The sequence below is a fragment of the Bos mutus genome, chromosome 14 (assembly GCF_027580195.1).
Source record: "Bos mutus isolate GX-2022 chromosome 14, NWIPB_WYAK_1.1, whole genome shotgun sequence".
NCBI classification, from domain to species: domain Eukaryota; kingdom Metazoa; phylum Chordata; class Mammalia; order Artiodactyla; family Bovidae; genus Bos; species Bos mutus.
Window position 1 is genome coordinate 56,793,687 of NC_091630.1, and position 17,209 is coordinate 56,810,895.

Genomic DNA, 17,209 nt, shown 5'->3' on the forward strand with positions numbered 1-17,209 from the left:
AAAGCAATAATCCACTAACTAAAAATAAATAATTTTTTAAAAATAAAAAAAGAAGCTATGGAAGTAAAGAAAACAATCTCATTTGCAGTTGCATCAAAAGGAATGAAATACCTGAGAACAAATTTAACCTAGGAGGTGAAAAACACGAACACTGAAAACTTAAAAGATATTAATGAAAGAAATTGAAGAAGACATGAATAGATGGAAAGATATTTCATGTTCATGGGTCTGGGAAGATCCAACATGCCGCAGAGCAACTAAGCCCAAGAGCCGCAACTACTGAAGCCTGTTCGCCCTAGAGCCTGTGCTCCTCAACGAGAGAAGCCATCTCAATGAGAACCCAGGGCACCACAGCTAGAGAGTATCCCCTGCTTGCTTCAACTACAGAAAAGCACACACAGCAACGAAGACCCAGCACAGCATAAATGAATAAGTAAAACTATTTTTAAAAATAAATAAAAGGAAACATTTGATCATTCAGATATTCATATGACATATCACCAAAGTTGGATAAAGAAGAAAGAAAAAAAAACAAAATGCACGCTGCTGTTAATTTATAGTTCTTATAACAAAAATTAGGATAGGTAAACTAAAAATGTTGCATTCTTATGTAAATTATTGAATTACTCCCATTTTTACTTTTCTTTGTTTTTCATTTTGCTCCTGTTTAGTACAGATTATTAAAAACTGTGAGCTTTCCTATTGTGTGACCAATAATAGTGAAGCCAACTAAGATGCTCCCTACATTTCTACTTTTTCCATTTGTCCTCAAAAATCTATACCCTGTCTATTCAGATTAAGCCATCTGGTTGTGCTTACAACAGTTGATTGCCATGTTTATTATTGTCATTAATATTTGTGAATCTGTGAATTTATGTCCACTGTTTTACATCACCCAAGGTAAGCTATTTCTGACCATGCCTCTCCTTCTGAAGTTGCTCTGAGTCATATTCACAACTTCTCCAGTTCTCAGCTTCCATGGAAGGTCCTGTCTACACCGTGTCATCTGTGAAATGCCAAGAGAACTATCTAATCAATTCATGTAAATTGTTATTATTAATGAAAATATTTTCCCTATAGACTTGCACATTGTCTAAAATTCTTACTACTGTGTCTTTTTTATAATGGCTGTCCTTTGAAACGTTCTCTCAATGACTTCACCTGTTTAGTTCAGTGTTAATTAGCACAACCTAGGACAAGTAGGATTCAAATAAAGGGTGAATAAATTTTGATGAAGATACAAAAAGGAAAGCAAAAGAAGCACACCAGTTCCAAGAATACAGCTCATAGTTGGTCAACACACATCCTGACCCCGCTATGGACTGGGTACTCTTAGGCAATGGGAATCATGTGCTGAAAAAAAGGAACTAGTTTCTGATCTCATGATACTGCTGAAAATAATTGGAAGGTCACCAGGGGAAGGTTCAGAGAGAAATGAAGGCAAGTTTCTTGTCTTCTAAGCAATTTCCTGAAAATCTCTAATCAAGTTTTCCAGAAACCTTGCTCTGTTTAAGACAACAGTGAAAACCTTCCATCTATCAGTTGCCTAAGAATGACATTGCTATGTGCTTAGTCGCTCAGTCATGTCCAACTCTTGGCAAACCCCAAAGACTGTAGCTCACCAGGCTCCTCTGTCCATGGGGTTTTTCAGGCAAGAACACTGGAGTGGGCTGCCATTTCCTTCTTCAGGGAATCTTCCCGACCCAGGGATCGAACCGGGATCTTCTATGTTTCCTTCATTGGCAGGCAGATTCTTTACCACTGAGTCATCTGGGAAGCTCTCAACAATGACATTGTCCCTCCTAGTAAGTACAAAAACTTATTCCTACTCCTGGAATATTATTTTCATTAATGTACTATTTGTATTAGTATAATAACATGGACTATAGCACAATAATGCATCATGCAGAGAAACAAAATCTTGACTGTATCTCTCCCATGGAGGAATAATGGCATTCCATTGATTGTGCCTGGAAAGAATCAAGTACTCCGTGTTCTAAATGGTTTTGAGCTTATATAGTAATTTACAGGAAACTAATGTTGTGTACTCAGGTTAGAGCAGAGAGCTAATTCTGTAATACTGAAGTGTTTTTTAAGATATCAGTGAGTTGACTCATTTTAAGATAAACCACAAGCCAGTAGAGCTAATGTTGCTTAGAAGGAAATGATTTCCAGCATCACATTAAAGCTGCTGCTGCTGAGACCAATTTAGGAAATTTTGAAAAAGCAGGTACTACTTGTCAGTTCTTCAGCTCATTTTCCTTAGTTTTAAATCCTGACTAAGTACTTGGAGGAAAAGACACCACTAGACGGAGGTCATAGAGTTGGGAGCTGGAGAGTAATTCGACAGACCGCCCTCACTCTCACTTTTCCCTTTGCATCATTTTCCTTGTTATGGCTGATCAAAAACTGCAAGTGGCTGCTATCACAGAGGGACCCTCTGTCCCTGGCCTGAGAATCCTGATTTCTCCCTTCTTTATCTGAAGTCATTCTGATCATAAACAGAGGAAAAATAGAAGTAAGAAGAAAGAGACAAGAAAGACTACATTAAACAAAAGCACCCAAGGGCACATTGCCCCACCAAAAGTAAACACACACACAAGAAATTAAATGTATGGAGACTTCTTTTTAAATCATGTCATTTCAAGTGGGGAGAAATAGGACACATTATTTTAAATATTTTTAAGTTGTGAGTCAAAAACTTCAAGTAAATCAACTTTGAGATTTGCCTCTTGCCGATGATTCTAGCCTGGAAAATACAAATTGGTTTGTGTCTTAATTGCCTTCTTGTTATTGTTTAGTTGCTAATTTGTGTCCAACTCTTTGAGACCCCATGGATGGTAGTCTTCCAGGTTCCTCCATCCATAGGATTTTCCAGGCAAGAATACTGGAGTGGGTTGCCATTTCCTTCTCCAGGGATCTTCTTGGCCCAGGGGTCAAACTCAAGTCCCCTGCATTGGCGATTACTTTACCACTGAGCCATCAAGGAAACGAATTGCCTTACTGTAATGGAGTAATTCCTTAGACTACTGATGTCAGGCAGGTTCCCAGTTACCTAGGGGACTCCTTGCCATCTTTTTTTTTTTCCTTTTGACGGATCAGTGGTTGTTCTACTAAACAGTTTCAACCAGCATCTGGTCAGGCTACATTTGACACAAGAACCTAATTTTAACAAAGCCTAATTTCAACAAAATGTGAATCTGAAGGTTTGCTCAGTCTCCATTAGTGCATTTACTCCCCCTGTTTTTTTCACCATCTTTTAAGACTCACTTCCTATTTAATTTCTTGGGCAGTCCTCCCTTCACTTGACTCCTGAACCCTTGAGCACTTTGTGATATGTATTTGGTACCTATCATGGGATTCCCATAGCATGGGAATGATGCTAAAGCTGAAACTCCAGTACTTTGGCCACCTCATGCGAAGAGTTGACTCATTGGAAAAGACTCTGATGCTGGGAGGGATTGGGGGCAGGAGGAGGAGGGGATGACAGAAGACGAGATGGCTGGATGGCATCACTGACTCAATGGACGTGAGTCTGAGTGAACTCCAGGAGTCGGTGATGGACAGGGAGGCCTGGCGTGCTGCAATTCATGGGGTCGCAAAGAATCGGACACGACTGAGCGACTGATGTGATCTGATCTGATCTGATGGACTACATTGGTAGTTCTTAGTGCTTTTGTCTCCCCAACTTTACTGACATCTCTTTAAGGATAGAGTACCTCACTTCTGTGTCATCCATAATCCACACCATGATTCCTTGCATGATCATCATTATCTTTATAATAATGAAATAATGCAAAGTGCTTTCATGAATAAGATCAACTCACCCTGGGAACAATCCTGCAAGGAAACTGATAGAGAAGTTAAGCAATTCACTCAGGGTTAAATATTAGTAAATAACAACTATCAGCTCATGTATTCAACTGTTAACCTCCAATCAGCAATTCCTAATCATTACCCCATCACAGCACACATGTTTGGATGGCACTCTGGAGAAAAGGCAGCTGGTGACTGGGAGAACTGGCTGAGACTGATGGAAATCCACGTATTGGCTTGACCGAAGAGTTTGTTGGGGGGTTTTTGTACCATCTCATGGAAAAACCCAAAAGAACTTTTTGGCCAACCCATTATGGTGGCACATCAGCACATCATGGCCACTGTATCAGTTCTCGACAGTTCAGGCATAATAAGGAGCAATAGAAATTGTAAAGTGAGTACTTGTGCTTAGTTGCTCAGTCGTGTCTGACTCTTTGTGACCCCATGGACTGTAGCCCGCCAGGCTCCTCTGTCCATGGGGATTCTCCAGGCAAGAATACTGGAGTAGGTTGCCATGCTGTCCTCCAGGGATCTTCCCAACCCAGGGATCGAACCCAGGTTTCCCACGTTGCAGGCAGATCTCTTTAAAATCTGATCCATGAGGGAAGCCCAGTGTGAGTACTTACATTTATTAATCTACTAGAAGGTGGGAATGGCAGGAAGTCAGCAAATTGAGGCTGGGAAAGAGAAGCCATCACAACTGAGAAAGTGACAATGGACATGGGAAATGTACAGAGACTGAATCAGGATTATATCACCCAATGGATGTAAAGAAAGCATTCTCTAGAAGGCAAGGGGGTTTGGAGCAAGTCAAAGAGAAAAGAGATCAACAGCATGGCCAGTGTTGACTCTAGCCAAGTGGATGTAGACATTTCTGGAAACAAGATGTAAAATCGGTTTTAACAGGATCATCGAGACAGATGATGAAGGTGCCCTAGATGGTTATTGGAAATGAGATAGAAAACTTAAAGTCATTGAGATTTTAATTTTTTAAAAAAAGTCCTTACTTATATGTGGGAAGTAAATCATAGATTCCAATGAATAAATGATTAGATTCTCACCTTTTGTGTGAAAATATTCTCCAAATGTCTCCAAGGGTTGTGACAGCTCAGTCTGCCTGGCAACAACCAAAATTTACCCGTCTATTTACAGCTTCCCCGTTCTGTTTTGATGCAAATGTTTGTTTCCTACTGAAGAAAAGCTGCATTTTCTTTCCAATGATAAAGAGTCTTAGTTTATGGCAATCTGTGAAATGCATTAGGTGAAATGAGATTTTTTTTCCTGCTTTTTCTCGCCTTTTATGAAAAAATTCAATAGCTTCACATTATACGTGAACATTTTCTCACAACTTTCCTATTTAGAAGCTATTATAAAATAGTCAAATGGGAAGTAAATGTTCTCTTTATTTCACAAACCACTTACAGGAAGGCAAAAATGTACAGATAACAGATTTGAGAACGTGTGAGAAGAAATGCAGGGGATGCCAAGAACTGAAGCAGCATTAGTAACGAAGAGTCGCATCAAGGTTTACATTATTGCATTTAATTCCATTTAAAATGTCTCTAAGTTTACCTGTCTTTAGACGATCTTTATCTAGAGAAGTCACCTTAGTTCTTATATCTGTTGTCATCAGCAGAAAAAAAATATTGGCAGTATTTGACAACTCTGAAAGAAAAGAATTAAATTTGCATTAAAGAATGCAAGTTTTGTGGGGTGAAAGGTTTGGGATATTACTAGAGAGGTATCTCAAGCTGAAATCCAGCCTAAAATGGAGTGTACCATTAACAGAAACTGTGATAATGTCAAAGGTATGCTGCAGATTTTACTAAGATTGATTCTTGACTACTCAATTCCATGGCCACCCTACCTGATGAAATTTTATCAAAAGTTCATTTATTGTGTAATGAGGTGCAATTTAAAATACTGTACACATCAATATCCATCCTGTGTTTTGCATAAAAATTATCTACAGTTGTAGTCATAAATGCCCAGCGATATGGAATTGTTACCCTATAGTATATCCATACAACACAATACAATGGCTAATAAAAAAAACACACTGCTGAATAATATCTGATAATGTGAAATTGTTCACATTATATTCTTAAGTAGAAAAAAAGAGTAGGTTCAAAACCAGAATCGTTGACTTGATTCCAATTGATAAATAAAATATATGTGTGTACCTTTAACAGACAAAGATATTGAGCAGTAAAAAAATAAATCATAAAAATAGTGTTCTCCAAACTTGTGAAATTTGAGATGATTTTTATTATATTTTTCATGTTTCTCATTGTTTTCCAAATGTCCTACAGTAAATGTTTATTAATCATTCTTAATACTGAATCCAAATGGTACAATATTTAATCTGAGTTTTTAAAAACGTTTTGTGAGCTCAAGCCTGGAGCTTAAAGAAGTTTGGAAGCTGACAGCCAGAAGTGTGGTAGTTGAAGGCACAGCACAGATGAGATGGATTGCCTGGGGAACCCATATTTCAAAAACTCTACTATTAAATTACTGCATCCAATTATCCTGGGTAAGCCCCCATTAAAAATTGAATAAGGACAGCAAAGAAAGGAATAATACAGTAAATGTTCAACAATTAGATATATGTCAAACTCTGTACACCTCTAATAGGAATTACATCTCCTTGAAAGACACTAATTTGGTAAAAAAGGCATCAGGCTTCAGGTCTAGCACACCCAGCTCAGCTCTAGCACTACACTCTACTAAGATGTGATCTGGGCAGGGCACTTAACTTCCAGTCTATTTTTCCATTGCAAAAAATGTGTAGATTATCATTCTTACCTCGCTGGATTGTTGGGGATTAAATGACATAAATATTGGAAGGATTTTTTTATGGTGGTGGTGGTTTAGTTGCTAAGTCGTATACGACTCTTGAGACCCCGTGGACTGTAGCCAGACAGGCTCCTCTGTACATGATATTTCCCAGGCAAGAATACTGGGGTGGGTTGCCATTTCCTTCTCCAGGGGATATTCCCAACTCAGGGATGGAACCCAGGTCTCCTGCATTGCAGGCAAATTCTTTACCCACTGAGCCACCAGGGAAGACCTTTTTCTATGGTAAGTACTTCAAAATCACTAACAACCTTCTCCCCCACTGTCCTAATTGTCAAGTGTCCACAGATAATACACAAACACTGATACTGTATCATGCCAAAAAAGGAAAAATAAATAGCTTCAAAACACTCAAAAGTTATATGGATAATTGTCTCAAGATCCAGCATGATAAAATCGAATATTTCATGCATCATAAAGTACAAAAATTCATAAAGACATATTTCCCACAGTAGCAATTATTCAAAGAAAAATGCAAGGTCGCCTTCTAGAATATTTCAGGTGAAAATACTACAAATCTGATCACAAGAGATACAGGTAGAAGAAATTTGAGGAATTTATTTCTACATGGTTGAGTATAAATCCAATATTTTTTTTATAAGTAAAAAAATGTTTCCTATCTACGCTACCTCTCCTTTTACAAGTCAGCGTGTGTGTGGTGTTGGCCAGAGTAAGGGTTTTTAAAATTTAGATGTTTGAGTTGACGACTGAAGAATCACAATATTTTCCAGCAATCTATAGTTGGGCCACACCATTATTTCTAGAAATGTTGATGCTTATAGTAGGATAAAATGATTTAGACAGTAGAAAAATAATGGATGACAAATCTAGAAAGTAATTTTGCAGGTCAATCAATAATATAAAACTTAAATGGCAAATCTAATAATGGAAGGAAGACAAATCTAAGTTAAAATAAGAATGCAAAAGAAGATAAGATTTTTTTAAGATTTTTCTTGATGTGGACTACTTTTAAAGACTGTATTGAATTTATTACAATATTGCTTCTATTCTGTGTTTGGCTATGTTCTGTGTTTTTGGCTATGAGGTATGTGGGGTCTTAGCTCCCCAGCTAGGGATCGAACTTGTACTCCCGGCATTGGAAGATGAAGTCTTAACCACGACAGCCAGGGAAGTCCTGAGACTTTTTTTTTAAGTATTACCATGTAATAGTCGCACTTAATTTTAGTTACTCCTGCAAATGGTTTAAATTCTATAAAGTATTACGAAGTGTAAAAGTTGACAAGTTAAAATATCTATATGCTGCTGCTGCTGCTAAGTCGCTTCAGTCGTGTCCGAGTCTGTCGATCCCATAGACGGGAGCCCACCAGGCTCCCCTCTGAGATTCTCCAGGCAGGAACACTGGAGTGGGTTGCCATTTCCTTCTCCAATGCATGAAAGTGAAAAGTGAAAGGGAAGTCGCTCAGTCGTGTCCGACTCTTAGCCCATAAATATAAAAGAAATGGTGACACATTTATTAAAAATCAATATATATACCAAATATTGATAATATAAATATACCAAATATTGATAATTTACTAAATAGTTATTTGAGATGACAGAAAATAAAATATTTTAATCTTGGGTAATTACAAACACTGAAAAATAGTAGGAACCACTTATTTATTCAATGAGAAAAATATTAATACAAACCTTAAGCTTGATAAAAATATCAAACAAATTATCTATGAATATAATTAAAATTAATTAATATATCAAGCAGAGAAATATAGAAACAAGCATTTTAAATTCTAGAAAGTTAGAGTTAGCTTGTTTAAAATCTAATTTTTATTGTACTAGCTTGTCTTTTAAGAAAAAGGATATTAAAAAAAGGAAAAAGACGAAAATGTAAAAAAAAAAAAAGCAACACCCACACCTGTGTCTAGACTAGCTTGTCTTTTAAGAAAAGAGATATTAAAAAAAATTAAAAAAGGAAAAAGACAAAAATGTAAAAAAAAAAAGCAAGTAAAATCTAATTTTTAATATTGTTTCATGTGGTTTGGTTCAAGATGTATTTCATTCTTGTTAACAATCAATTTCTTATACCAATTTCTGTTCTGTGTTGTTTATAATAATTAAAAGTTAGGAAAAATACAAATAACTAATAGGAGAATGACTAAATAAATGATGGCAGAATGGAATACAATATGTGTGAGTGGATTTGCATATAATTATTAATAACTATCTTGGAGAAATTTACCCATTGCTCTGAAAACATAACCATGAAAACAGACCCCTATATACATTTGATATTCATTCCATGTTTGTAAAAAATAATAATAATAATGTGACTGTATGTGCACTGGAAAGAAAAATATCAGGAAAAGCATACAAGAAAATATTAACAGTGAAAGACTCTCTGTGGGTTATATCATCTTTTATTTCTGCACTGAAGAAAAAATGAAAATCTATGAAAAGACATTTAAAACACTATATAATTCTAAGTTTTAAGATTTTTAAAGCATTTTAAATTCAATTAATTTCAATTACTTATGCTTCTTTTCCTTTAAAAGTGTTTTTAATAATTTGCCATTTGCCAACAATTTTTTTTTAATTTTATTTTATTTTTAAACTTTACATAATTGTATTAGTTTTGCTAAATATCAAAATGAATCCACCACAGGTATTTCTTTTAAATTTTTATTCTCAACTAAAAACATACTAAATATTTTAATTATTTTATGTGAAACGTGTCATAAAAAATTTAAAAATGACTTACTGAAATTGATGCAGATTTGAACATTGACACTCAGGATAAATCCTACTTAAAATAAGAGTGATGGGGAATATTTATTTTATGGCTAATTTTATTTTCATGGACATTTCATTAATTGTTTATCATCAGATTACTTTCAACCAAACGCTATGTTATACCATGATCAAGAAGGTAAGTTTTATCCTAAGAATGTAAGAATGCTGCAATTTTAAGAGATCTATCAGAATAGTAGTTTATTCAAATACATACTCCAATTTTTTTTTAATTTTAATGAGAACAGAATCTTTTTCTTAACAAAGAATATCTTAAACCAAAAGTTCAACATTAAAAACTCTAAAAGCAATTTCACCAAATTTAAAATCAGCAACAAAAAATGGTACTCACTCATCACAATACCATGCATCATTAAAAAATTAGAATTCTTAATCTTGGGAAAGAAGACACAGTATTAAATTCATTATCGGATGACATTAATGTGTATCAACAGGAGCTGTAAGAATTTGTTTAAAAAACAAATACAGTAATAAAGCAGAGTGTGCACACTTGGTTAGTTCTTTGGGGTTGAGTTGTAACATTCTAGTTATACTGCTGATAAATATACAAAAATCAATATATTCTTCAATTTCTACGTACTTGGCTGAAATACATGTCAGAACCCAAAAGGTCTTACTCATGGAAATAGGAAAAAAATTTTAAACATTTTAGGGATAATTTCAGGAATATGTATGACATTATAAAGAAAGTCACAATACTTTGAAGATATATAATTTCTGCTGAATAAGAAATAATATTATTTGATAACTGTTCTTAGATAAAATTATAAAGTTAATTAAACTTCACACAAAATTCATTAACACACAGGAGAATATTTCTAAAGTTTATAAGGAAGAGCCCACAGGAAATGATATTTAAGAAATTCCTAAAGGAAAAATAAATGAGAGGAAATTGGCCCATGTAGGAAATATATTTCAAGACCACAATAATTCAAAGCATGAATTTTTCAATTAAAAATACACAAAAAATTGATTTTTAAGTCTGTTATTAATTCTGTGACTTGTACCAATTTTTAACCCAAAGAATATACTTTTAAATGATACCTCTAGCTTTGTTAACTTCTCCATGTTTACTAATAACATTTATCAATTAGTACTTATTCTATTTCAAAATACTTTACTAGGCTCATCACTGCTTCTTGTTTGCAAATGATGAGAGAGCTCACGGACTCCATCATAGGACTCAAGAAAGTTTCCTAATGGACGAGAATAATTCTGAATATTTTCCAAGTGCCGAAGAATTGATGCTTTTGAACTGTGGTGTTGGAGAAGACTCTTGAGAGTCCCTTGGACTGCAAGGAAATCCAACCAGTCCATTCTGAAGGACATCAGCCCTGGGATTTCTTTGGAAGGAATGATGCTAAAGCTGAAACTCCAGTACTTTGGCCACCTCATGCGAAGAGTTGACTCATTGGAAAAGACTCTGATGCTGGGAGGGATTGGGGGCAGGAGGAAAAGGGGATGACGGAGGATGAGATGGCTGGATGGCATTGCTGACTCAATGGACTTGAGTCTGAGTGAACTCCGGGAGTTGGTGATGGACAGGGAGGCCTGGCGTGCTTCGATTCATGGGGTCGCAAAGAGTCAGACACGACTGAGCGACTGATCTGATCTGATCCGATCTGATCTAGAACAAATGTCTCTCTAACCTGTGAAGCCATAGAGGATATCACGAAGGAAAACATTCTGAAAATTTGAAACATATTGAAGGCTTTTGTTTGTAAATATTTTACAAAGTCATTGGAAACAATAGCCAAAAGAACAGCTAATCCAAAATGTAGTTTTCAGATATTATTCATTGGTCCTCTTATGTGTATTTCCCAGATGGTTGTTTATGCAGAAGAAAGAGAAGTGGGAAGGGAAAGAGACTGGAGGGAGGTAGAAAGGAATGAAAGGAAGGTAGAAATGTATAAAATTATTAGCAATTATTTTGGGTCACTTATCTATTTGGCAGTCCCTATTTTCTCATTATCCAGGAGTGTAAATTAGTTAACCTAAGATAAAAGTACTTCTGTCCATCAACAGATGAATGGAAAAGTAAGTTGTGGTACCAAAAACAATGGAATGTTAGTCATAAAAAGGAACAAATTTGAGTCAGTTGTACTGAGGTGAATGAACCAAGAGACTGATATAGAGTGAAGTAAGTCATAAAGAGAAAAACAAATATTGTATATTACCACATATATATGGAATCTAGAAATTTGGTACTGATACCAAATTTGGTACCAAATCAAATATCAAATTTGGTACTTGTCCTGAACCTATTTCCAGGACAAGAATAGAGACACAGATATAGAGAACAGAATTGTGGATACAGTGGGGCAAGGAGAGGGTGGGATGTGGGACAAATTGAGAGAGTAGCATTGAAATATATACATTACCATATGTAGACTAGATAGCTAGTGGGAAGTTGCTGTCTAATACAGGGAGCTCAGCCTGGTGCTCTGTAATGACCGAGCAGGCTGGGATGGGGGTAGGGTGAGTGAGAGATTTCAAGAGAGAGGGGATATATGTATACTTAGGGCTGATTCACATTATTGTATGGCAGAAACCAAGAAAACATTGTAAAGCAATTATCCTCCAATTAAAAACTGACTTTAAAAAATTTGAAAAAAGACAAAAAAAAAAAAAAAGAAGAAGAACTACACTTTTCTTGGGAAAGTAGCATGCCCTATTCTATTTTATACCCCAAGCTAGACATGTAGCAGGACTTCACATACTAGTTTAATTCATTTTCTCGGCCTGCTGCTCTTTTCATTAAAGTTATTTACTCTTGAATTTTCATCTTCTAGAGACCCATTTTTCTCTCATCTACTACCTATGAGGGAAAATGATCAAGAGAACTTGAACAGGACTTATGACTCAGACCCTTAAGAGAAAAGCTTAGTTGAAAGGGTTGGAACTTTGTGCTCCAGCAGAAATGTGTTTGTTTCTTTTCACTTTTCAGCAGCTGCATATGGGAGAAGTAATGGCAGCAACTCAATTGCCTGCCCTGACAACAGTGAATCAGGGTTCACCCGATTGTTGTTGCTCAGAGCAGGAGCTGTAACTTTATAATCCATCCTTTTGAATGACCCTTAAGAACAAGGACAGAGCTGACTACATTTTCTGAGAAGATTAAAAATGAAATCTATTATCGGTAAGAGCAGTCAGTACCACAAAGATTCCCTGTTTCATCAAATGGTTAATAGTTGAGGTTTATTACAGATAGAATTAAAACCACCTGCTTCTCCACTGTCTACCATTGTACTACTACTAATAATAGTATTGAATTTGGAAGTGGGAACTTTCAAAAGCTGCACTTTGTTGAGAATAAACAGTTCCTATAGCCCAAATCTTTAAAATCCAACTCTTAAAACTATTTCTTCCTTAAATCCTGCTTGATTAACCTCAGCCTACTCTGAAAACACTCTTTTTCCACTGTATTTCTTCTGTATTCCTTGGGACCTGTTGCTACCAACTGACACTTTTTAATTCAATGCCACTACTGTAATTAAGTCTCTTTCACATAAGTGTACTGGATACCCATTCATTTATTTATATAAGAACTGTTTCTTGAGCCGCTCTTGTGTGCCAGACACTCTTCATGGTGCTGGGGTTAAGGCACTGATCAATCACATACAAGATGCTCCTTCTTATGGAGTTCGAATGAGTAAATGGCTAAACCAATAACAAAATAGATATGCTTATATTACAATAAGTACTGGGAAAATAATAAAAGATGGTGGTATTATAGATAATGACTAGGAAGCCACTTTAGATTCAATAGGCAGAAAGTTAATCTTCCAACAAAGAAAACTCTGATTTGATTCTGTTCTGATTGACAGGTAGAAGTTAGCTATGAGAAGATTTCAGAAGAAAATGCAAGTATAAATGCTTCAAATTCAGAATGGACTTGGTCAAATCCAGGAATAGCGTTAAGTCTCACTCACAGAGAGTGGCAGAGATGAGCTCATAGAAGAATTAAAGGCAGTGATAAAGAGATAGGATTTTTTTTTTTTTCCTAAATTCAGTGAAAAACAGAAGAGCAACACAACCTGATGAAAGTTTCTAGAGGATCATTCTGGCTTCTTAATAGGCCTCAGATTGTGTCAAAACAAGAATGAAAACTAGGGAAAAAAAAGGTAAGGAAGTTATTCAATTAAGCCAATAGCTCTTGGTGAAGCTCTAGACTCAAGTGGAATATGGGACATATTTTAGTGGTAGAGATGTATTTTTGGTAATATGTTAGATGTCAGGTGTGTGAATGAAAGGGTAGAAGAGGACAGGACTCCCAAGGCTTTGGCTTGAGTACCTAAGTGGATGGTGGCACCACTGAACTATTAATAGACACACAAAAAAATCCGGCTGGAAAAGTTTGGGTAAAGATTGTTGAATACATGCATTTGGAAATTACAGATATCCACATAAGTATACGGGAGAGGGCAATGGCACCCCACTCCAGTACTCTTGCCTGGAGAATCCCATGGACGGAGGAGCCTGGTGGGCTGCAGTCCATGGGGTCGCTAAGAGTTGGACACGACTGAGCGACTTCACTTTCGCTTTTCACTTTCACGCATTGGAGAAGGACATGGCAACCCACTCCAGTGTTCTTGCCTGGAGAATCCCAGGGACGGTGGAGCCTGGTGGGCTGGTGGGTCTATGGGGTCGCACAGAGTCGGACACGACTGAAGCGACTTAGCAGCAGCAGCAGCAGCAGCAGCAGCAGCAACATAGGTATACACTGAATCCTTTAAAAATAGAAACCATATCATTTTTCCCATTTGTAATAATTGCAGGATAAGGAGAAATGCATGAAAAAAGCTAAACTCTGATAAAAGTCTTCAAAATGTTGTCATTAATAACCATGCAATCAAAAACCTAATTCATTAGGTCTGTAAAGGCGGAGGTGGGGGTTTTGGGAGGGGGAGGAAATCTCTAGTCACAGTGGCTGGATCTTTTTATGCTTATATTCCAAGTATTGTGTGCATGTTTTGGAACAAAACTTCTTCACCAAATAGATAATCTGATTTAGAGTGACACTACCCCTAGAGATACACCCCACCCCCAGAACCCTCCTTTCTCACCCTCAATTCTGCTTTGTCCAACCCTCCTGATGAGGAGGGTTTCCTTAATCTCGGAGAGTAAACCATGTGTGTCATGACTCCCACCCCCAACTTAAGCCATGACACTTGACTCTTTCCACTTTCAGAGAACTTGCAGACATGATCAGGTTTGCCCACCTGAATGTAGAGATTGACAGCCTGGCTTGTACATTCAGATTCTATTTCAGGAGGTGTCTCAGGCCATCAAATAACCACTGCCAGACCAACAGCGGCCCAGAGAAGCAGGGATTAATAAGAAGCAAATTCTTTGGGCTTGTCATGGGAAATCTTCCCAACCAGGCATTTGTACGTGTAACTCAAACTGACCTAGGATTCATCTTGACCCAAATATCATCCACAGTTCAGAGACTGAGAAAAAAAATCTTTATAAATCATATCTCTCCTCTCTGTAAAAGATATGGAAATTTGCCATGTACCTCTCATGCTCCTTGTGGCTCAGCTGATAAAGAATCCGACTGCAATGCAGGAGACCTGGGTTCGACCCATGGATTGGGAAGATCCCTGGGGAAGGGAAAGGCTGCCCACTCCAGTATTATTCTGGCCTGGAGAATTCCATAGACTATATAGTCCATGGGGTGGCAAAGAGTCAGACACAACTGAGCGACTTTCACTTCACTTTTCTCAAGTTCAATAATTAAAAAAAAAAAAAAAAACTTAGTCCTGGTAAGTGAAAATTTTCTTGCTAAAAACCATATTGTGAAAAATAAAACAAATGCTAGAAAATGATTCACTGCCAATATCTTGTGGCTTCTAAGAGTTGCTACTGCATATGTGCAAAGTCAACAAAGAATTAGAAGGGAGGGGAAATTCCCTGACAGTCCAGTAGTTGCTGCTGCTGCTGCTAAGTCGCTTCAGTCGTGTCCGACTCTGTGCAACCCCATAGGACTCTCAATTTCCACTGCAGGGGGCAAGGATTCAATCCCTGATGAGGAAACTAAGATCCTGCATGCTGCAGTGGAACAACAACAACAAAATTGGAAGGGAGGGAAATAAAGGAAAGGGTGTAGATAGCTGCTATATTAGTTACATACATTTCAGGCTACTCTGGAGACACGACTGAGCAACTGAACTGAGCTGATCCAACTAGCCTGACTTTATTATTGAAATTACAGGTGCTGCTATAAGCTAAATAAGTAATTACAAAAATTACTTATTTGCTTGTTTTTCCAATTATATTCAAAGTGCAAAGAATGATTTATAATTTTTAAAAAGGCAAGATAAAATCATGCATTTGAAAGTAATTATTAGCAGATGTTGAATCCATATTGGGTTCTAGAACAGTTCTAAGAAGCAATAAACGGAGTAAAGGTAAAGAAACAAAAACTTCAAGTGTATTATCCCGTTTATATTACACTCCTGAGGAAGAGTTAAGCAGAAGGAGAATAAACATTGGCTGGGAGAAGATGAGAAATTAGTGCTGTGAGTCTGCCAACAAGCCACCTACCAAGAACATTGAAAAAACTGAGTGTGCTATAAAATAATTTGTTTCAGAATGTCAGAGACCTATCCAAGAAAGAAGGATTATCAAGATGGAGAACCAAAGAGATGTCTGCTAATGACTTGCAGCTTCTTTTTCCCTAAAGGCATTTGCTGATTCTATGTGCTAATAATGTGGGCTTCATCCCAGCAGAGTCCAGCTCTAGGAAGAGAGAAATACCAGTGCTTTGGGCAGTTTCATGAGGTGAGAGAGTCAACTGAAGATTGGAGAAGCATCAAACATCTGGCCATTTTTCCTTCAGGATTTTTACAAAATTATGAAGAAGTGCAGATAGAAGGCAAATAAATAAACTGAAAAAATAGGATTCAAGACCCCACTGTAGGAGGGACTCATTCATTGCACCATTTAGCCAATTGAAAATACTGGAGAGCTACACCCTAGAATCATAGCAGAAGCCAGGAGAAGACTGAACCTAACCCAAAATTCAATCCTGGACCGACTCCCACCATCCCTGATTGGATTAAGATCATCATCCAAGCTAGGAAAGAGGTGTTACATATCATCTGGAGCTGTTACCATTTTACATACCAAGAGACAAGACTAAATTAACCAAAATCAAGAGGGGGAAAAAAAAGATAAGAGAAACAGACTTACAAACAATCATGATGCTGAGGAGAACAAACAAAAATATTAAAATAACCATGTTTAACATATTCATTAAAATGTAGGGAAAGGTGAAGAAAATAAAATAAAGAGGGAGAATTTCACCAGAAGTCTGGAATAAAAGAAATGGATATTAAAAATTAAAATGTACCATATCTAACATGGATTTAACAGCAAACTGAAGAAAGAATGGCCAAAAACTTATTTATGAATTGTTGAGGAATATCAACCCCAGGTTGAAGAACCTCTGTAAAGTTCAGCAGGATAAGAACAAAACATTCTTCTGAGGTATCACAATATAAGAGCTGAGAGATGGGGCAGGTAGAAGGCAGAGGCAGAGACACAGACAGAAAGTGATGTCTTAAAAGCAGTAAGATTGTAAAGCAATTATCTTCAATTAAAGATAAATAATTTGTTTTAAAAAGCAGCAAAAAAATAAGGAGAAATTGCCTTCAAAGAAGAAACAATAACTTGGAAAGCCAAGTTCTCAATAGAAATATGAAAATAAAGATATTTTCAGATAAACAAAATGTGAGAAATTTTTGCTAGGTAGAAAAGCAAAACC